The following is a 22,558-nucleotide window of genomic DNA, read 5'->3' as shown; positions in this document are numbered from 1 at the left end:
GCCTGGATGATGAACTGCCCACCACCTCTGCCGGCGCTAGTGGACAGGAGGCACTGCTACAGGACGACCACACCAACACCCCACCCCCTGCAGATGGAGAACGACCCCGCAAACGGTCCCTGAGATCCAGGACAAAGACAGAGAACAATGCCAAGACCCCCGCCAAGAAATGAGACCACCCTGATTGTCATCCTTTTGTCCCACCTTGTAACCCTGTCCATCCTCAAACTGTCCCAGCTCCACTTCCTATGCCCCTTTGGACAATGCACCTGTGAGACTAATAGACTGGACTCTGCCATGGACTTCCTCCACCATCACCCCATCACCCCTCACCATTTTACAACCCCCTCCAACATTGAGCACTAAAATAAACACCCTTAAAGCACAAAACTATCTGGAGTCTGTCTGTGATTTCGAATTAGTGTATTAGCAATTACAGTGACAAAATGCTCTTTCAAATGTAATGTCAACATACCTATGTCACACAGCTCTAGTCCATGAGGAAAAAAAGCAGATGTCACTAAGTGGGACCCACATCTGTGAAATGGTAAGGGAAAGTGACAACTCAGTGACCATACACTGGGTGAAAAGGACAGACTGTAGAGAGGTAGTAGTGTTAAAGTACATGTAGCAGGCAGGTTTGTCTTCTTACCTGTGTCTCACTGAAAGTATTTCAGGATCACCGTGTTCCTGTTGTCGATGTCCTCTTCTTCTGCTTCCTCATCTTCACTGACCACAGGCTCCACAGCTGCCACAGCACCTCCATCTGGACCATCCTCCTGCAGAAAAGGCACCTGTCATCACAAAGCCAAGTTGTGAAGCATACAGCAGGCCACGATGATCTGACACACCTTCTTTGGTGAGTAGAATAGGGAACCACCTGTCATATGTAGGCACCGAAACCTGGCCTTCAGGAGGCCGAAGGTCCGCTCTATAATCCTCCTAGTTCACCCATGGGCTTCATTGTAGCGTTCCTCTGCCCTTGTCCTGGGATTCCTCACTGGGGTCAGTAGCCATGACAGGTTGGGGTAACCAGAGTCACCTGCAAATGGCGAGGGACAACTGTTAGACACACATTAAGTCTTAGGGATATCCCCAGACCAAGACAACTATTCCCACTGATTTGGTTCCAGGTGCTCACCTAATAGCCACACACAGTGCCTCTGGAGTTGCCCCATCACATAAGGGATGCTGCTATTCCGCAGGATGTAAGCGTTATGCACTGAGCCAGGGAATTTGGCATTAACATGGGAGATGTACTGGTCTGCCAAACACACCATCTGAAAATTCATTGAATAGTAACTCTTCCGGTTTCTGTACACCTGTTCACTCCTGCGGGGGGACCAAGGCCACATGTGTCCCATCAATGGCACCTATGATGTTGGGGATATGTCCCAGGGCATAGAAGTCGCCTTTCGCTGTAGGCAAATCCTCCACCTGAGGGAAAAAGATGTGGCTGCGCATGTGTTTTAGCAGGGCAGACAACACTCTGGAGAACACGTTGGAGAACATAGGCTGGGACATCCCTGATGCTATGGCCACTGTAGTTTGAAAAGACCCACTTTTCAGGAAATGGAGTACTGACAGCACCTGCACTTGAGGGGGGATTCCTGTGGGATGGCAGATAGCTGACATCAGGTCTGGCTCCAACTGGGCACACAGTTCATGGATTGTGGCACGGTCCAGTCTGTATGTGACAATTACATGTCGCTCCTCCATTGTCGACAGGTCCACCAGCGGTCTGTACACCGGAGGATGGCGCCATCTCCTCACCTGCCCCAGCAGACGTGCTCTATGGCGGAGAACAGCGAGCAGAAACTCAGCCAACACTGAGGTACCAAAATACAACTTTATTCCACATTTATTTAAATCTGCTATGTGCCTGTATCAGTGTGTATGCAAGGCCTAGATATGTGTGACACATTTAAAATTAATGCCATGTGGCCCCCTGAAATGGTGGCTGCCTGACCTGTAATGTGGGACAAGGGGATATGAGGTAACTACGCTGGTGTTGTACACCGTCGCGGTAGGCGGTCGAAGACCGCGATGCAATCCTGCATTGGTTAAGATTGGACCCAATGGGTCCCAGGAGCCAATGACGATGTACGCCGGTGGTGACGGTACGCACCGCTGCGGACGTGACCGCCATTTTCTCTCTGTTCAGTCACTTGATACCTGATCTTCGACAGGAGAGGACCTACACTGCAAGTGCTGCTGTGACCTCAGTCTGGAAGAGACAATGGCTCATGTGTCTGGGGAAAGGGCCCCTGCCTTCAGCACGGAGGAGTTGGAAGAACTAGTGGTTGGGGTCCTCTCCGAGTACACGCTACTCTACGGTCCTCCAGACAAACAGGTAAGTACACTGTGAGCATGCTGAATGGGCATGCCTGTGTGGAGTGGTGTGGATGGAAGATGGGGGGGGAGAATGAGGCGTGCATGAAACGACGGTGAGTGCATGTGTGTCATGGCAAGGGTAGGGATGTGGACCAATGACTGTGACGGTGCGGACGGTTATATCTTCTCCTTTTCCCCTGTACTATTCCTGTAGGGCAGCGCCCACCAGAAGAAGGATATTTGGCGTGCCATTGCCAAGGAAGTCCGGACCCTGGGGGTCCACCACAGACGGAGCACCCACTGCCAGAAAAGATGGGAGGACATTCGCCGCTGGAGCAACAAGACAGCGGAGGCCCAGCAGGGGATGGCCTCCCAACGTGGGAGGGGTGCCCGTCGCACCATGACCCCCCTGATGTTCCGGATCCTGGCGGTGGCGTATCCGGAGTTGGATGGGCGCTTGAGGGCATCACAGCAGCCACAAGGGGGTGAGTACACTCTCATTCAGCTGTTTCTGCGTGCATTGGAGGTGTCTGGGTGGGGAGGTGGGCTGTAGGTTCCCCTAGGCCAGGGCGAGTTTAGTAGGTAAGGTCCATTGGTAAGGCAGGCCATGTGGCACCCTATCCCACCTGTGTTCAGAGCCAACTACACCTAGTCAGGCTCCTGTGACTTCCATGTGTGCCGCAATCGGGCATATGCCTTGTACCCCATGTCCCTGTGATTAATTAGGGAACTCAAAGTGCACGGCGTAGTGCAGTGGGCTTTTGTGTCTGTAGTGTCTGCCAACGGTAGCGGTATTGCATGCACTCAACATGTCTTTCTTCTGTCTTTCCCCCCCTTTTTGTGGTCTCCCTGTTCTTGTGTGCATTAGCATCATCAGGCGGAGGAGCAGCGGCACCGGAGCAGGAGGGAGCTGCAACCCACATGGCCCTGGAGGGCGAGACAACGGAGTCTGAAGCCACCAGTGGGACAGAGGGCGAGGGGAGCTCCACGGCGGGGACAGGAGCTGAGACCATCGACACAGACTCCTCCTCTGATGGGAGCTCTCTTGCAGTGGCGGCCCCCTTTATGCCCCCGAATCTACAGGTACAGCCGCCACCCCCTCACCAGCACCGCCCTCCCAGCAGCCCATAAGCGTGTGCCCCGTGGCCGCTCACCCAGGAGGGTGGGCATCTCCTTCGCCCCAGGCACCTCAGCCCCTGTCAGCCCTGCTGCCCTCAGTGAGGAGGCCATTGACCTCCTCAGGTCCATCACTTTTGGGCAGTCTACCATTTTGAATGCCATCCAGGGTGTTGAGAGGCAGTTGCAACAGACCAATGCATACCTGGAGGGCATTCATTCTGGTCAGGCAGCCCAACAGAGAGCTTTTCAGACTCTGGCCTCAGCACTGATGGCAGCCATTGTCCCTGTGTCCAGCCTCCCCCTCCAACTTCCTCCACCCAGACCCAAACACCTGTACCTCAGCCTTTCCCAAGCACACCCTCAGACCAGCATACACACACCTCAACACACAAGGGAAGCTCTGGCAAACATAAGCACCACACATACCACAGGCACTCACACAAGCATCACACCCGTGCAGACATACCAACATCCACTGCCTCCACTGTGTCCCCTTCCTCCTCATCTCCCTCCTCCCTCCCAGTCTTGTCTCCACTCACACCTGCATGCACTACACTTTTAGCCACTATGTCCATCACCAGCACAGCCATCACCACACCCCGCTCACAAGCACTCACCACCCCCACTACCATTCACACATACCCTGTGTCCTCTCCCAGTGTGTCTGTGAGCCCACCTCCTAAGGTACACAAACGCAGCCACACACCCACCCAACACCCATCCACCTCATGACAGCCTCCAGCCCATGCACCTTCACCCAAAGTCAGCAAACGTTCACCTCCTACAACCACTACCTCTTCCTCCACTCCCAAACCCCCTCCATCTACCCGTCCCAATGTGTCTAAAAAACCTTTCCTGTCCAACCTTGACCTCTTCCCCTCACTTCCCCACCTCTTCAGTCCCCTAGGGCCCGCCTTTCCAGTTCCCAGCCCAGCACCTCAGCCACCACATCAGTGGGAACAGTGGTGCCAGCAGTAACCGGCTTCTGGAGTGCTGCAAGCAGCAGGGCAACCAGTGTGCCAAGGAGCCAGACCACGGACAGTCCCCCACCTCAGAAGCATAAAAAGTTGGCCACTGCCGGCGGGAGAAAGACAAAACATCTGGCACCAAATGCTCTCCCAGGAGTACAGTTGGGAGTGGGAAGACAGCTGCGCCACCATCCCAGGTGGGGAAGGGGCACAGAAAAAAGGCAAGTCACTGCAAACCTGCACGGCAGACAAGACCACCACCAGCACTGCTGCCAAGGACATCGCCGCCTCAAGCACCGCTGCTAAGGACACCGCCGCCAGAACCGCAGCCAAGGACACCCCCGCCATCAGCACCGCTGCCAAGGACACCGCCGCCACAAGCACCACTGCCAAGGACACCGCCGCCACCAGCACCGCTTCACAGGACACCGCCGCCACCAGCACCGCTTCACAGGACACCGCCGCCACCAGCAGCGCTTCACAGGACACCGCCACCACCAGCACCGCTTCACAGGACACCGCCGCCACCAGCACCGCTTCACATGACACCGCCGCCACCAGCACCGCTGCCAATGACACTGCCGCCACAAACCCCGCTTCACAGGACACTGCCGGCACCAGCACCGCTGCCAAGGACACCGCCGCCACCAGCACCGCTTCACAGGACACCGCCGCCACAAGCACCGCTGCCAAGGACACCGCCGCCACAAGCACCGCAGGCCAATGAGTGCCTAAAGCTCCGACAGTACTGAGACCGCCACGAGCAGGATGAAGCACTCTGGGCACACAGCCCCCTCCAGAACTAGTGGAGAAAGGCATCCACTACCTCAGTCCTTGGCAGGATGAAGCAGTCTGGGCACAAAGCCCCCTCTAGAACCAGTGGAGGTTTACATCCACTACCTCAGTCCTTGGCAGGATGAAGCACTCTGGGCACACAGCCCCCTCCAGAACCAGTGGAGAAAGGTATCCACTACCTCAGTCCTTGACAGGATGAAGCACTTTGGGCACAAAGCCCCCTCCAGAACCAGTGGAGAAAGGCATCCAGTAACTCAGTCCTTCGCAGGATGAAGCACTATGGGCACACAGCCCCCTCCAGAATCAGTGGAGAAAGGCATCCACTACCTCAGTCCTTGGCAGGATGAAGCACTCTGGGCACAAAGCCCCCTCCAGAACCAGTGGAGATTTACATCCACTACCTCAGCCCTTGGCAGGATGAAGCACTCTGGGCACAAAGCCCCCACCAGAACCTGTGGAGACTGTTATCCACTTGTGAGACTGTGGCTTTGCACTCCCCAGGATACAGCAGTGGGTAAACCACCCACTGAAAAGACTTGTGAGACTGTGGCTTTGCACTCCCCAGGATAGAGAAGTGGGCAAACCACCCACTGAAAAGACTTGTGAGACTGTGGCTTTGCACTCCCCAGGATACAGCAGTGTGCTAACCACCCACTGAACAGACTTGTGAGACTGTGGCTTTGCACTCTCCAGGATACAGCAGTGGGCAAACCACCCACTTGAGAGACTTGTGAGACTGTGGCTTTGTACTCCCCAGGATACAGCAGTTGGCAAACCACCCACTGAAAAGACTTGTGAGACTGTGGCTTTGCACTCCCCAGGATAAAGCAGTGGGCAAACCACCCACTTGAGAGACTTGTGAGAATGTGGCCTTGCACTCCCCAGGATACAGCAGTGGGCAAACCACCCACTGAAAAGACTTGTGAGACTGTGGATTTGCACTCCCCAGGATACAGCAGCGGGCATGGAGCCCCCTCGTCGATCTGGTGTTGTGCACTCATCCGGCTGAGGTGCCCCCCCTTCCGTCCCCCCTGAGGTGCCTGTTGTGTTTCTATCTGATGCCCCTGCAGTGTTCTCTCCGTTTTGATTGGGCATCTTGTGTGGGTATCGCCCATGCATTTTGGGCCCAGCGGTCCACGGACTTTAATAGTGCAATATCTGGACTTGTGTTCTTGGTGTATATATTTGTTTATAATGTATATATATATATTTGAATACTGAATTTTAATAGATTACAAACATTCAAATCATTTCCTTTTGTCTTTGCATTCTTCCGTGTGGGGTTGGGGGTGTAATTGTAATGTATCAACATGTATTAGTGTGTGCATTGTAGTGGGTGAGGGTGGAGGTGGGGGTTTTGCATGTTGTGTGTGTCACTCTCTTTTCCCTCCCCCCTACCCTGTGTCGTAGGTGCAGTACTCACCGTGGTCTTCGCCGCCGGCGTTCGTGCTCTTGGTAGAGGAGCAGGAAGACAAAGGCAGGGAGTATCTGGGGTTCCGGTTCCATGGCGTCCTGGTTCCTCGTGGGGTGTGTAGAGGTAAGCATTTTCCCTTCCAAGTCCTGTTTCCGCTGTGTTTTTGTTCGCAGTGAATCCGCCCCGGAAAAGGTGGTAGATTGGCCTCTCATGATACAGTAGGCGGTTCATTGTCTTCCGCCTGTCTGTTGGCGGTTACCGCCGCGGTGTTTGTTTGTACCGCCATGGCGGTCGGAGTGTTAAAGTGGCTGTCTATGTTGGCTGTTTCCGCCACAGTCGTGATTCTATTTTTTTTACCGCCGGCCTGTTGGCGGTTTTACCGCCGCTTTAACACCGACCGCCAGGGTTGTAATGACCACCTCAATCTCCTTCAGGAACATTTATCACTCATCACGCTCCAAACATTGCAAATCATTGAAATCAAGTTTACAAAATAGTTGAACACCTTCCTCACTGTCTGTCACCACATGAATCATTGGTGCAATAGTTACCTGTTCCAATCCAAATACAGTGGTAGGCACACAAATATATCTCCTCTTTGATGCAAGCAACCCATTGGGATTTGGCAGTTTTGTAGATCAAATAAATGATCTTTACTGAGACAGCCGTTAGGTTGATAAAAAAAAGGATAGGCATGGGAGGAAGGCAGGCATTGTCTTCAAAGTGCTTAAGGGAATAGAGAGGCTTTTTCGCTGCACACTGGTCAACTCCAATCCAGCCATATGTGTGCCTAAAAAAGGTGGGGCTGCATAAGTCCGCCACCAATAACAAATTTAATGTTCCTATAGCTATATCCCTTTTTCTGACAAAGCATTAAGCAGTTTGATGCTAAATAATTAAAAAAGTTTAATGGTGGCCTATTTAGTCTCAGTAAGGGAAGTAGAGTGTGTTCTCAAACTTACGGGGTTTGCAGAAAAGTTGGTCAGCTAATGCACTTGAGTCTGACCAATCACCCTCATCTTCCTCCTCCTATGGTGTTTCAGGAACAGTATAAATGTGTGGTATGAAGTGTTTGTTAATTTTGATCGTGGTGAATCTCTCCACGTTTTAAGGCAAAAGACTGGTTCTTATGACAGTGACACCTGCCCCAGCTTCACTGAAAACATGCTCAGCAGATACACTGGCTACTGGACAAGCTAGATACTTTCCTGCCGGCCTGCTGAGCTATGGCCATTGGCACATCTTCCCATACGAATAGACCAATGGGTTTTGATCCAAATAGACCTCTTTTGGGTCATCCAGATAGTCCTGTAGCAACCTCTGAATGTTCATTGGTGCTGCCACTTGTTCGTCCTCTTTTACCTTCACCTCTGGACTTGACTGTAGTCCTGCCACTTGAAACCAAGCTATTACAGAGGTTTGGTACGATACTTTTGTTGATGTTGTTGCTGGTGTTGGCTGCTATGCAACAATAGGACTGCCCTACCTGTAGGTTAAAGGCTGCAAGCCAGAATTTCTGTCCAGGACTGTAACTTCCTGCAGTCCCTCTTCCAGGTCTCTTGCTTACTCAACAATCCACATCTTGTACAGTGAAACATCCCCTTCTCAGAAAGGAATGAAAGTGGGCAATAATTTTTTGTACTGTGGATCAAGTATTGTGGCAAAGATATACTCTCTGGCGGACACAATGGCCCTCATTACAACATTGGCGGTAAAAGCCGCTTACCACCGTGCAGAAGACCGCCAACACACCGCAGCGGAATCCCACCACGGCCATTATGACCCACTGCTCGGAATCCGCCAAAATTCAGACACCCACACAAGTCCGCCACACCAAAGGTAAGTGATAAACTGGCGAAAACAAAACCTCCTCCGTCACGCCAACAGAAATATGCCCACACTATCACGACTCACGAATCCACTCAGCGGTCTTTTAACCGCGGTATTCCATTGGCGGTACACACCGGCGAGCGCAAAAAACACACACATTTACAAAACACAGCCACATTGGACAATTCGAAATACACACACCTGATACACATACACACACCACTCCCACACACTCAATACAATATAAAACACACACCCACATCACCCACAAACCCCTACGACCAAAGATCACGAACGAAGGCCAGAGAGAGAGACACCACAAACAACTAACAAGCATCCACAGGCACACAATACCATCACCCACAGAACTTCCACGCACCTCACACAACACACCACTAAATATCACCCCACCTATCACCACACACACCATCCCACACATCACACACACCACCCCATGGCAAGGCAAAGACACCCCAGTTTCTCGGAGGAGGAGCTCAGTGTCATGGTGGAGGAAATCGTCGGGGTAGAGCCACAGCTATTCGGATCACAGGTGCAGCACACCTCCATTGCAAGGAAGATGGAGCTATGGCGAAGAATCATGGACAGGGTAAACGCAGTGGGACATCACCCAAGAAATCGGGATGACATCAGGAAGAGGTGGAACGACTTACGGGGGAAGGTGCGTTCCGTGGTCTCAAGACACCACATCACGGTTCAGCGGACTGGCGGCGGACCCCCACCTCCTCCCCCACAACTAACAACATGGGAGGAGCAGGTCTTGGCGATTCTGCATCCTGAGGGCCTCGCAGGAGTAGATGGAGGAATGGACTCTGGTAAGTCAAAGCCCATAGGGGACCTCGGGACAGTCGGTTCCCCTGACACAGTCACAGGCCACCACAGAGCTTCCCCCCAGGACACGTCAAGCAACAGTGTGTCCACCACTACAGAGAACCCAGGCTAATCCACCACCCCAACAACAACAGGGACCTGGGGGCAGTGGTAGTGGGCACACGGTCCAGGGGACGGTGGCCCAGGAACACAGGGGAACTGGGAGGGCTGTTGTGCGACGGGGGAGGACAGGCCCAGGGAACCCACTCTCCACGAGGCCCTCCCCTCCATCATGGGAGCCTACCACCACTCCCAGGAGACAATGGCAATGGTACTGGCCAAGTTTCAGGAGACCCAGCGCCTGCAGGAAGAACAGTATTTGGGCTTCAGGGAGGAACTCAGAACCATCAATTCCACCCAGGGCACCATCGTAGGGGTGCTGAAGGAAGTACTCAACACCAGAAGGGACACTGTGGCACTACAAGGGGCCCCTGACACTAGCATGGAGGATGAACTGCCCACCACCTCCGCCGGCGCTAGTGGACAGGAAGCACCGCCACAAGACCACCACACCAGCACCCTACCCCCTGCAGAGGGAGAACCACCCCGAAACGGTCCCTGAGATCCAGGACAAAGACAGAGAACGATGCCAAGATGTCAACACCAGAGCAGTACGTGCTCTATTGGTGACAAAAATGCAAAAACCCAGCACTCTCAAAACAATGTAATTTATGCATTGTGCTGATATGTTGTGGTTTAACCTTTTGCGTTGCAGAGTTCAATCCTGAAAACTTATTTTTAATAAGCTTACAAATATTGTTCCTTTGCAATGTATTGCTGCAGGTTTTCAGAGTGTGTTAGAGTGTGGCCCCTTTCCAGGGCCTTCCAGAAACTTTCCCTGCAACATGCCTGGGCGTGGTTCTGGGTTGGGCCAAGACTCTATAAAAGAAAGCCAGCCCAACTCCCAGTGCTCACTATTCAGAGGTCCCGGTGCAGAGCTGCAGCTTCTTCCTGAGCTCCTGTCCCGGCGGCCTATTTGGATCTTCCAGTCTTCTGCCCTTCATCCTTCATTGCTGATCATTATTCCCGGCGGTAAGATGGTGGTTGGACTGTTCCGACACCGTTATTGAGAATTTTCATATTCTTGGTTTAATTCTTAAATGAGTAACAGATTACTTACGCGCTACCATTTTTTGACATTTATAGGGTAGTTTACAAATAGGCAAGACGCGCGATTTGTTTCATAAAGGTTTGACTTTGTTATTCATTGCGTGCTACCATTTCTTGACATTGGCATGGTGGCTTAAGAATCGGCAAGACGCGCGATTCGTTTTATGGTGTTTAAACATTGTTGTCCATTGCGCGCTACTATTTCTTGACATTTACATGATGTTTTACGAATTGGCAAGACGTGCAACTCGTTTCATGAGGATTTAACATTGTTGTTCATTGCGCGCTACATTTCTTGACATTTACATGGTGGCTTAAGAATCGGCAAAAGAAGCGTGATTCGTTTCATTGTACTTTGATCTTGTTATTTATTGTGAGCTGTTATTTCTTGACAATTACATCGTGTTTTACGAATTGGCAAGACGCGCGATTCGATTAATGATGATTTGACTTTGATATTCATTGCGTGCTACCATTTCTTGGTATTTTACATGGTGACACTCGAATCGGCAAGACGCACGATTCTCTCCTCGAGTTTATTTCATGTTATTTATTGTATGCCACTATTCTAAGATATTTATTATGTAATATTCAAGTTGACAAGTTATGTGATTTGTTTCCTGAATCCATATTGTGTTATTCATGGTGCACAATCCTTTTATGGTGTTTACTATATATATATATATATATATATATATATATATATATATATATATATATATCATCTGCAATTTGCACAATTTGTGTTGAAACATTTTAGGAGTACACAGAAGGCCAGAGTTTCTAGATGCAATATTGTATGGTCCTAGTATACATTATCAAAACAGGATTTATATGACTGGTTTAAAATTTTGTCAGAATGTTTTTTCTGATTCTCATGTAAAGGAAAGTACTTGAATAAGAAAGTTTTCATTTAATTCATCTTAATTCCCTTACAGGTATCCGGCCATCTTGAAACTTAGTCATTTTAAACTTAACTCTTAGATTGTTCATGTCTTCAGAGTGACTAGGCTTAGAATCATAGTCTAGTATTGATTTCAGGAGATATAATTTTCATATCATGTGTTCTAACCTTTTTCTTACTACAGGTCTCCTTCCCAGCTGTTCCCTTCCTAATCCCCTCTTCCCCTCTTGAACTCTCTCAGTCTCTGTGATTTATCTATCAGAGTCTTGGAGCTGTTCAGTGGTGGACGTGTTGGGAACGTGCACAGACCCCGAGGATCTGGTGACCCTGACACAAAACCACCGCCAAGAAATGAGACCACCCTGAATGTCATCCCTATGTCCCACTTTGTCACCCTGTCCATTCTTAAACTGCCCCAGCTCCACTTCCTATGCCCATTTGGGCAATGCACCTGTGAGACTAATAGACTGGACTCTGCCATGGACAGTCCTCCACCATCAACCCTCACCATTTTGCAACCCCCTCCAATATTGAGCACTTAAATAAACACCCTTGAAGCACAAAACAATCTGGAGTAAGTCTGTGATTTCGGAATAGTGTATTAGCAATTACTGTGGCAAAATGCTCTTACAATTGTAATGTCAACATACCTATGTCACACAGCTCTAGTCCATGAGGAATCAAAGCAGATGTCACACAGTGGGACCCACATCTGTGAAATCGTAAGGGAAAACGAGAACTTAGTGACCATACACTGGGTGAAAACGACAGACAGTAGAGAGGTAGTAGTGTTAAAGTACATGTAGTAGGCAGGTTTGTATTCTTACCTGTGTCTCACTGGAAATATTGCAGGATCACCGAGTTCCTGTTGTCCATGTCCTCTTCTTCTGCTTCCTTGTCTTCACTGTCCACAGGCTCCACAGCTGCAACAACGCCACCATCTGGACCATCCTCCTGCAGAAAAGGCACCTGTCATTGCAAAGCTAAGTTGTGAAGCATACAGCAGGCCACAATGATCTGGCACACCTTCTTTGGTGAGTAGAATAGAGATCCACCTGTCATATGGAGGCACCTGAACCTGGCCTTCAGGAGGCCGAAGGTCCGCTCTATTATCCGCCGTGTTCGCCCATGGGCCTCATTCTAGCGTTCCTCTGCCCTTGTCCTGGTATTCCTCACTGGGGTCAGTAGCCATGACAGGTTGGGGTAAACAGAGTCCCCTGCAAATGGCCAGGGACAACTGTTAGATACACACTAACCTGGAGTGATATCCCCAGACCCAGACAACTGTTCCCACTGACTTACTTCCAGGTGCTCACCTAATAGCCACACACGGTGCCTCTGGAGTTGACCCATCACATAAGGGATGCTGCTATTCCGCAGGATGTAAGCGTCATGCACTGAGCCAGGGAACTTGGCATTCACATGGGAGATGTACTGGGCTGCCAAACACACCATCTGCACATTCATGGAATGATAACTCTTCCGGATTCTTTACACCTGTTCACTCCGGCGGGGGGGACCAAAGCTACATGTGTCCCATCATTGGTACCTATGATGTTGGGGATATGTCCCAGGGCATAAAAGTCTCCTTTCACTGTAGGCAAATCCTCCACCTGAGGGAAAACAATGTAGATCTGCATGTGTTTCAGCAGGGCAGACAACACTCTGGACAACACATTGGAAAACATAGGCTGGGTCATCCCTGATGCCATGGCCACTGTTTTTTTAAATGACCCACTTGCAAGGAAATGGAGTAATGACAGCACCTGCACTTGAGGGGGGATTCCTGTGGGATGGCGGATAGCTGACATCAGGTCTAGCTCCAACTGGGCACACAGTTCCTGGATTGTGGCATGGTCAAGCCTGTAGGTGATGATCACATGTCTTTCCTCCATTGTCGACAGGTCCACCAGCGGTCTGTACACCAGAGGATGGCGCAATCTCCTCACATGTCCCAGCGGACGGTGCCTATGAAGGACAACTGCGAGCACAGAGTCAAACAACTCAGAGGTACGTAAACACAGCTTACACCGAACACGAATCATAATCCGATATTTGGACTGTATGTGTGTTGAGGCTAGGCCTAGGTATGTGTGACACAGTTACAAATTAAGCCATGTGGGCCCCTGAAATGGCAGCTGCCTGACCTGTAAAGTGGGACAGTGGGATGTGAGGTAACTGCGCTGGCGTTGTACACTGTCGCGGTAGGTGGTCGAAGACCGCAGCACAATCCTGCATTGGTTAACATTGGACCCTATGGGTCTCGGGAGCCAATGACGATGTACGCCGGCGGTGACGGTACACACCGGCGCGGACGTGACCGCCATTTTCAATCCATTCAATCACTCGATACCTGATCTTTGACAGGAGAGGACCTACACTGCAAGTGCTGTTTTGACCTCGGTCTGGAAGAGACAATGGCTCGTGCGACTGGGGAAAGGGCCCCTGCCTTCACATCGGAGGAGTTGGAGAAACTTGTGGATGGGGTCCTCCCCCAGTACACGCTACTCTACGGTCCTCCAGACAAACAGGTAAATACACTGGGAGCATGCTGTATGGGCTATGCCTGTGTGGAGTGGGGTGGATGAAAGATGGGGGGGAGATTGAGGCGTGCATGAAACGCCAGTGAGTGCATGTGCATCATGGCAAGGGTAGGAATGGTGGCCAATGACTGTGACGGTGCAATTGGTAATAACTTTTCTTTTCCCCCTGTACAATTCATGTAGGTCAGCGCCCACCAGAAAAAAGATATTTGGCGTGCCATTGCCAAGGACGTCCGGACCCTGTGGTTCTACCACAGACGGATCACCCACTGTCGGAAAAGATGGGAGGACATTCGCTGCTGGAGCAAGAAGACGGCGGAGGCCCAGCTGGGGATGGCCTGCCAACGTGGGAGGGTTTCCCGTCGCACCATGACACCCCTGATGTTCAGGATGCTGGAGGTGGCATACCTGGAGTTGGATGGCCGCTTGGGGGCATCACAGCAGCCACAAGGGGGTGAGTACACTCTCATTCTGCTGATTTTGCGTGCAGTGGAGGTGTCTGGGTGGGGGAGGTGGGATGTGGGTTTCCCTAGGCCAGGGTGATTTTAGGAGGCAAGGTCACCTTGTTCTGGCAGAGCCTGTGGCACCCCACCACACCTGTGTACAGTGCCAAGTACACCTAGTCAGGGTCCTGTGAAATCGATGTGCTCAGATGTCGTCCATTGCCTTGTAGGCCTTGTCCCAGGGATTGAACAGTGGACGGCAAGTGCGCGGTGTAGTGCAGGGGGCTTCTATGTCTGTCGTGTCCGCCAACGGTAGCGGTAATGCATGCACTCAACATGTCTTTCTTGTGTGGCCCCCCCATTTTTGTGTTCTCCCTGTTCTTGTGTGCATTAGCATCATCAGGTGGAGGAGCAGTGGCAACGGAGCAGGAGGGAGCTGCATCCCACATGGCCCTGAAGGGCGAGACAACGGAGTCGGAGTACACCAGTGGGACGGAGGGCGAGGGGAGCTCCACAGCGGGGACAGGAGCTGACACCAGTGACACAGACTCATCCTCTGATGGGAGCTCCCTTGTGGTGGCGGCAACATCTGTGCCCCCCGCATCTACAGGTACAGCTGCCATCCCAACTACCAGCACCGCTCTCCCAGCAACCCCTCAGCGTTTGCTCCGTGCCCGCTGACCCATGAGTTTGGGCATCACCTTCGCCCCAGGCACCTCAGGCCCTGCCCCAGTCACCCCTGCTGCCCTCAGTGAGGAGGCCATTGACCTCCTCAGGTCCCTCACTGTTGGGCAGTCTACCATTTTGAATGCCATCCAGGGTGTATAAAGGCAGTTGCAACAAACCAATGCATTCCTGGAGGGCAATCATTCTGGTCAGGCGGCCCTTCAGCGAGCTTTTCAGACTCTGGCCTCAGCACTGATGGCAGCCATTGTCCCTGTCTCTAGCCTCCCCCCTCCAACTTCCTCCACCCAGACCCAATCCCCTGTACCTCTGCCTATCCCAAGCACACCTTCAGACCAGCTTGCACACCCGTCAACACACAAGGGAAGCTCTGGCAAACATAAGCACCACACATTCCACAGGCACTCACGCAAGCATCACACACATGCAGACACACCAACATCCACTGCCTCCACTGTGTCCCCCTCCTCCTCATCTCCCTCCTCCCTCCCCGTCTCGTCTACACTCACACCTGCATGTACTACATCAAAAGCCACTACTTCCATCACCAGCACACCCACCACCACACCCCCCTCACGTGCAGTCACCACCCCCATACCATTCACACGTCCCCTGTGTCCTCTCCCAGTGTGTCTGTGACGCCACCTCCCAAGATACACAAACGCAGGCACACACCCACCCAACACCCATCCACCTCACGACAGCCTCCAGCGCATGCACCTTCACCCAAAGTCACCCGTCCCATTGTTTCCCAAAAACTTTTCCTGTCCAACCTTGACCTCTTTCCCACACCTCCCCCACCCCGCCCACCTCCTAGGGCCCAGCTCACCAGGTCCCAACCTAGCACCTCAGCCACAACATCTCCAGGACCAGTGGTGCCTGTAGTCACCGGAATCAGGAGTGCACCGGCCACCAGGGCAGCCAGTGTGGCACGGAGCCACAGCACGGACAGCCCCCCACCTGTGAAGCATCTAAAGTTGTCCAGTGCCCGGCGGGAGAGGGGGAAGACTCCAGCCACCAAAGCTGCTCCCAGAGGTACAGGTGGGAGTATGGAGTCAGCTGCGACACCTTCCAAGGTGGGGAAGGGCCACAAGAAAGTCAGCAGGTCTGGGAAGAGCAGAACGGAGGAGAAGACCGCCATCATCCCCGCTGCCCAGGAGCCCACCGCCATCATCCCCACTGTCCAGGAGCCCACCGCCATCATCCCCACTGCCCAGGTGCCCACCGCCATCATCCCCGCTGCCCAGGAGCCCACCGTCATCATCCCTGCTGCCCAGGTGCCCACCGCCATCATCCCCGCTGCACAGGAGCCCACTGCCAGCACCTGCCCTGCTGTCCAAGAGACCACCGCCAGCACCTGCCCTGCTGCTCAAGAGGCCACCGCCAGCACCTGCCCTGCTGCCCAAGAGGCCACCGCCAGCACCAGCCCCGCTGGGCCAGAGAGGACCGCCCGCACCAGCCCCGCTGGGCCAGAGAGGACCGCCAGCACCAGCCCCGCTGGGCCAGAGAGGACCGCCAGCACCAGCCCCGCAGGGCCATGAAGGACCGCCAGCAACTGAGTCACTGCAAAGGACACCGCCGCCACAAGCACCGCTGAACAGGGCACCGCTGCCACAAGCACCGCTGAACAGGGCACAGCCGCCACAAGCACCGCTGAACAGGCCACCACCGCTACAAGCACTGCTGGCCCAAGAGCGCCAAGGGCACTGACGCTACTGAGGCCGCCACGAGCAGGATGAAGCAGTCTGGCACCATGACCCCTCCAGAACAAGTGGAGAAAGGCATCCACTACCTCAGTCCTTAGCAGGATGAAGCACTCTGGGCACAAAGCCCCCTCCAGAACCAGTGGAGAAAGACATCCACTACCTCAGTCCTTAGCAGGATGAAGCACTCTGGGCACAAAGCCCCCTCCAGAACCAATGGAGAAAGACATCCACTACCTCTTTCCTTAGCAGGATGAAGCACTCTGGGCACAAAGTCCCCTCCAGAACCAGTGGAGACGGTTATCCACTTGAGAGACTGTGGCTTTGCACTCCCCAGGATAAAGCAGTGGGCAAACCACCCACTGAAAAGACTTGTGAGACTGTGGCTTTGCACTCCCCAGGGTAAAGCAGTGGGCAACCCACCCACTGAAAAGACTTGTGAGACTGTGGCTTTGCACTCCCCAGGATAAAGTAGTGGGCAACCCAAACACTGAAAAGACTTGTGAGACTGTGGCTTTGCACTCCCCAGGACGGAACAGTGGGCATGTGGCCCTCTCGTGGATTTGGCGTCATGCACTCAACCGGCTGAGGCACCCCCCCTTTCCCTCCCCCTGAGGTGCCTGTTTTCTTGCTCTATGATGCCCCTGCAGTTTTCTCTCCGTCATGGTCGGGGATCTTGTGTGGGCCTCGCCCATACCGTGTGGGCCCAGTGTTCCACGGACTTCATTGGAGCACTACCTGGACTACTATTCTTGGTGTATATTTTGTTGTATATATATATATATCTGCGTACTTGATTTTAATATATTACAATGGTTACACTCATTTTCTTTTGTCTTTACATTCTTCCGGGGGGTTAGGGGTGTAACTATAATGTATCATGCTCTATTAGTGTGTGTGTTGTCGTGGGTGGGGGTGGGGGTGTTGCGTGTTGCGTGTGTGTGTCCCTATTTTTTCCCTCCCCCCTCCCCTGTGTCATAAGTGCAGTACTCACCGTTGTCTTCGCCGCTGGTGTTCGTGCTCCTGGTAAAGGAGCAAGAAGATAAGGGCTGGCAGGATCTGCAGCTCTGGTTCCATGGCGTCCGGATTCCTCGTGGGGTGTGTAGAGGTGAGCGTTTTTCCTTCGGAATCCTGTTTCCGCCGTGTTTTTGTCTGCGGTGAATCCGCCCCGGAAAAGGTGGCAGATTGGTAGGTTGTGATACTGTGGGTGGTACTTTGTCCTCCGCCTAGCTGTTGGCGGTGACCGCTGCGCTGTTTGTTTGTACCGCCGTGGCGGTCTGAGTGTTAAAGTGGCTGTCTTTGTTGGCGGTTTCCGCCACGGTCGTAATTCCAAATTTTTTGAAGCCGGCCTGTTGGCGGTCTTACCGCCTCTTTAACACCGTCCGCCAGGGTTGTAATGACCACCAATGTCTCTTTGCAGCCTTGTATTATTAGCCAAATGGAGGATTAAGCTCTCAACCAACTCATGCGCTTCTCTGTTGCCGTTCACACTGCAGAACCTTTGCAACACCTTGTTTAACTATTCTGTAGCAGATGCAATAACAGGATCGGTTGGCTTATTGTACTGTCCTCTTTGCTGAATTCTCATGTGAAAACCTCAAAAGGAAGTAGCATCTGTGACAGGCATTTGACTAAGCCAATCTTTCCACATCCATGGTCATGCTTTTCTCATCCTCTCCTCTTTGAATGACATAGTCATTGATCAGTCTGCACTGCTCAAACAGACGTTGCAACATGTAATAGTTTGAGTTCCGACATGTTGGCACCTCCTGTATGAAGGCTTTAACTGGTAGTCTATTAGCACACTGAATGATCCTCAACTGCTTTCGGGCTTTTAAGGAGTGGCTGAAATGAGTGACATTCTTCTGCAGATTGTCAGTATATGGCTATGTCCTCTTTTTTTGCGAAAATCCTGCACAACCAGGTTGATGCAATGCGCCAAACACAGGACCCTGAAATAGCCACTACCTGCCATGGGCTTAACTATATTACAGCCATTGTCCTTGGCAACAAATCCAATTGTCAGACCTCTGGGTCACAGTCATTCAAACACCTTGCCTTTAAAGTCTTCTAAGATATTTGGAACTGTATGGGATTTCTCCATGGTGAACATAGCTATTATTTTATGCCGGTGAGCACCCTTAAAAGTTTCATCAGCACGGAAGCCTATAGATAGCTGTTACCTAACCCCCAAAAAAGAGATCCAGTGTGCGGTTATACACATGTAATCAGTTGCTTGACAACTGGTCCACATGTCTGTCATCAGGTAGATAGTGTGAACAGCACTCTGCTGCAAAGCTTGTCCTACCAATTGAAGCACATCATGAAGGAGCACTTTAGCAGCAACCCTGGCAAAATAGGTCCAACTGGGAAGACTTCCATTTCGGGCAGAGGGCTGTCACAAAGTCTAAAAATTCCACTACTTCCACAAATGAAAAAGGGAGGAGGTCCAGCGCTAACATCTTAACCAGCTCTAGTTGTACAAATGTGCTGTTTGGTAGTTGCGTTTGGAAGGCCCCTCCTGCTGTAACATTGCCATAATAGTAGCCCAGATTTTTTTTTTCTTCTGATGCCACTCATGCAGGCAATTTCCAAGAACTATGGGGTGGTAGAATAAGTGTGCATCTTTGGGCAGTCTCTATATGGTGTGGTGCCTCCATATGACACAAGTGCCATTTCCAGATTGCGGAGGCGGGTGATACGGGCTCACTGCTAGGGACATGGCTGCTTTGTGTAAAGCTGTCACCACTTCTGACAATGATCATCAAGCATATTAATTTAACTGATTAAAAAGAACACATGCAAGCCTATGTTAAAACCACACTGACTCCCTATAGAAAATGGCCGCTGGCCACATGGCCAAATACCAAGCAAGGACCCAGGCATGGACAACAAAGAACACATGCAGGCCTATGGCAAAAGCACACTGAGTGCCTGAACAAAATGGCCGCCGGCCACATGGTCAAACAACAACAGTAAGCTAGGAGGCACTGGAGAACAAAGAACACATGCAAGCCTATGGCAGAAGCACACTGGCTGGCTGCATAACATGACTGCCGGCTACATGTTCAAGCAACCACAACAGCAAGAAAGCATGCATTGGAGACCAAAGAACATATGCAGGACAATGGCAAAAGCACACTGACCGCCTACACAAAATGACCACCAGCTATATGGTCAAACAATAACTGCAACAGCAAACAAGGAGACACTGGAGAACAAAGAACACATGTAGGACTATAGCAAAAGCACACCATCTGCCTACACAAAACGGATGATAGCCACATGGTCAAAAAACAGCAAGCAAGGAAGCATGGATAACACAGGCTGGCCTGTAGACACTGACTACACAAAAAGGCCCCAGGCTACATGACATGGAGAACAAACAAAGACAAATGATGGCCTATGGCAAACACATACACACACAAACTGGCCAGAGAAACGGAGCATGGTAACAATGAAGAACACACTACCATTAATTGAAATGAGGTGAGCCACAAACCTTTTACAACAACAACCATCTTCCCAAAACATCAAATATTACTCCACCAAAATACAACTTTTACAGAAATATAAAATGAAATACAAAACAACCAACACTTTTAATTGATTCCAATGCCATACCTGGCCTAGATTATGTTTTAAAACAGCATATACCACAGAAACAGTTATTTTGTGTACCCATGACTAGTACTGCCTGGATGACCCCAGGGTAGACTAGTCCACAATCTACATATTAAAATAAATGAATAATGTAAATTTAACGAACATAGAGAAAACATTAAAAGCAAAATAATAACTAGGCCCCTACTGAAACTACATGCCACCCATCACCACTACAATCAAATTAAAAAATTGAATAAAAGTACAAATAGATAGTGTTGCATGCCCAGTGTCAAACAAACAACACATTTATACTAAAGTTTTTCAACTTACTTGTCATACCACAAAAGCAAAGTCCATAAAACTCCAATGGTATATACGCAGCAGGAATTGCAGACAGAGAGAGTGATCCTTTCACCTTGAGAACCCAAGTGAACAGTGACCAGGAAATGGACAAAACACTGGGAGGAGCCTGCTAGACAGAAAGTGGAAGCTGGATTCTCTGGGCCACTTCCTTCTTGTTTAAGATAAATTTTAATAAAAAAAATATTTTCATACTACAAAACAACCTAAACAGTCAGTTACAGTAGAATATTCACTAGAAAATACAGTTTTTAGTAATTTTAGCTGCTTCTTAAGTAGAAAATATGTTCAAGGACCAGTCATGGCCACTCACACTAACCACCTTCACGAAAATGGCACCAGAAGGCTCAGTGGTGACCGGAAACAGTTCGAGAGGCCAGAAAATCTCAGGTGCCCTCGCAAGCATGCGCCAAAACAACTCGCTTGCGCATGAACCAAAAAAAAATTAAAATCTACCATGTGCCTGATGGGGAAATTTCCACACTTACACCAGAGTTCCCGAATTCCGTGAACTCCACTGGCAGAGTGGATTTTTCCACCCATCCTTAATGTAGACATTCACATTTATTTGAGAAATCTTTTGTGCATATGGCCATCCTTCTAATTTCACTGCCTGTACCCACTTTCCGGGGATGCACACTTATTCAGATTATGGGGGTGATTCTAACCCTGACGGGCGGCGGAGGCCGCCCGCCAGAGTTCCCCCCTCCAGAACACCGCTCCGCGGTCATAAGACCGCTGCGGTGATTCTGGGTTTTCCACTGGGCTGGCGGGTGACCGCCAAAAGGCCGCCCGGCAGCCCAGTGGAAAACAACCTTCCCACGGGGACGCCGGCTCTGAATGGAGCCGGCGGAGTGGGAAGGTGCGACGGGTGCAGTTGCACCCGTCGCGAATTTCACTGTCTGCAATGCAGACAGTGAAATTCAAAGTGGGGCCCTCTTACGGGGGCCCCTGCAGTGCCCATGCCACTGGCCACTGGCACTGGCACATGCCACTGGCATGGGCACTGCAGGGGCCCCCAGGGGCCCCACGACACCCCATACCGCCATCCTGTTCCTGGCGGCAGAGCCGGCAGGAACAGGATGGCGGTATGGGGTGTCAGAATCCCCATGGCGGCGCAGCGAGCTGCGCCACCATGGAGGATTCTTTTGGGCAGCGGAAAACCGGCGGGAGACCGCCGGTTTTCCTCTTCTGACCGCAGCCAAACCGCCGCGGTCAGAATGCCCTGCGGGGCACCGCCAGCCTGTTGGCGGTGCTCCCGCCAACCCTGGCCCCGGCGGTCCATGACCGCCGGGGTCAGAATGACCCCCTATATGTTGAGTTTCAAACTGCTATGCATCCCCTTGTTCACCCTTTAGGATTAACTCTGGCCGATGAGGTGTGCTATTCCACAATGCCTAGAAAGAGCATCAATTACACTGCCCACGTGTCTAGAAGGGCTATCACATTAAAATGTTGTAAATAAGTCAAGATATCCCTGTCTTGTATTTTTGACCCTAGTCCTCACATATTCCACAAACAGATGTTCAAGGACTTTAAAATGTCAGATTGAGCATTGCTTACAGGGAGTGGATTCATTTTATTTGATTTGGACACTTCATGCTTTTAATTCCATATGTAAGGCTGCTGGGAGCCAAGCCCAGTCTGTGTCTCTGGTTGTGTGTTTTCGATTTGAACTTCTCTGTAAGATTAGTGGCTGATGGTCTTCATTTGGGGCTTGCTGTTTGCAGATGTTTATACTGAGTGATTCCTTCTCTAAAGGGTTTTTAGGATTGAGTATGGAATGTCATGATTTTTTATCTTAAAGAGCTTGTGTGGCTCCTAGAAATAGAAGATTCCTCATTGCAGAGCTTCTGC

This window comes from Pleurodeles waltl, chromosome 3_1 (assembly GCF_031143425.1).
Source record: "Pleurodeles waltl isolate 20211129_DDA chromosome 3_1, aPleWal1.hap1.20221129, whole genome shotgun sequence".
NCBI classification, from domain to species: Eukaryota; Metazoa; Chordata; class Amphibia; order Caudata; family Salamandridae; genus Pleurodeles; species Pleurodeles waltl.
The sequence above is the reverse complement of the archived record's forward strand: the minus strand, read 5'-3'. Positions refer to the sequence as shown.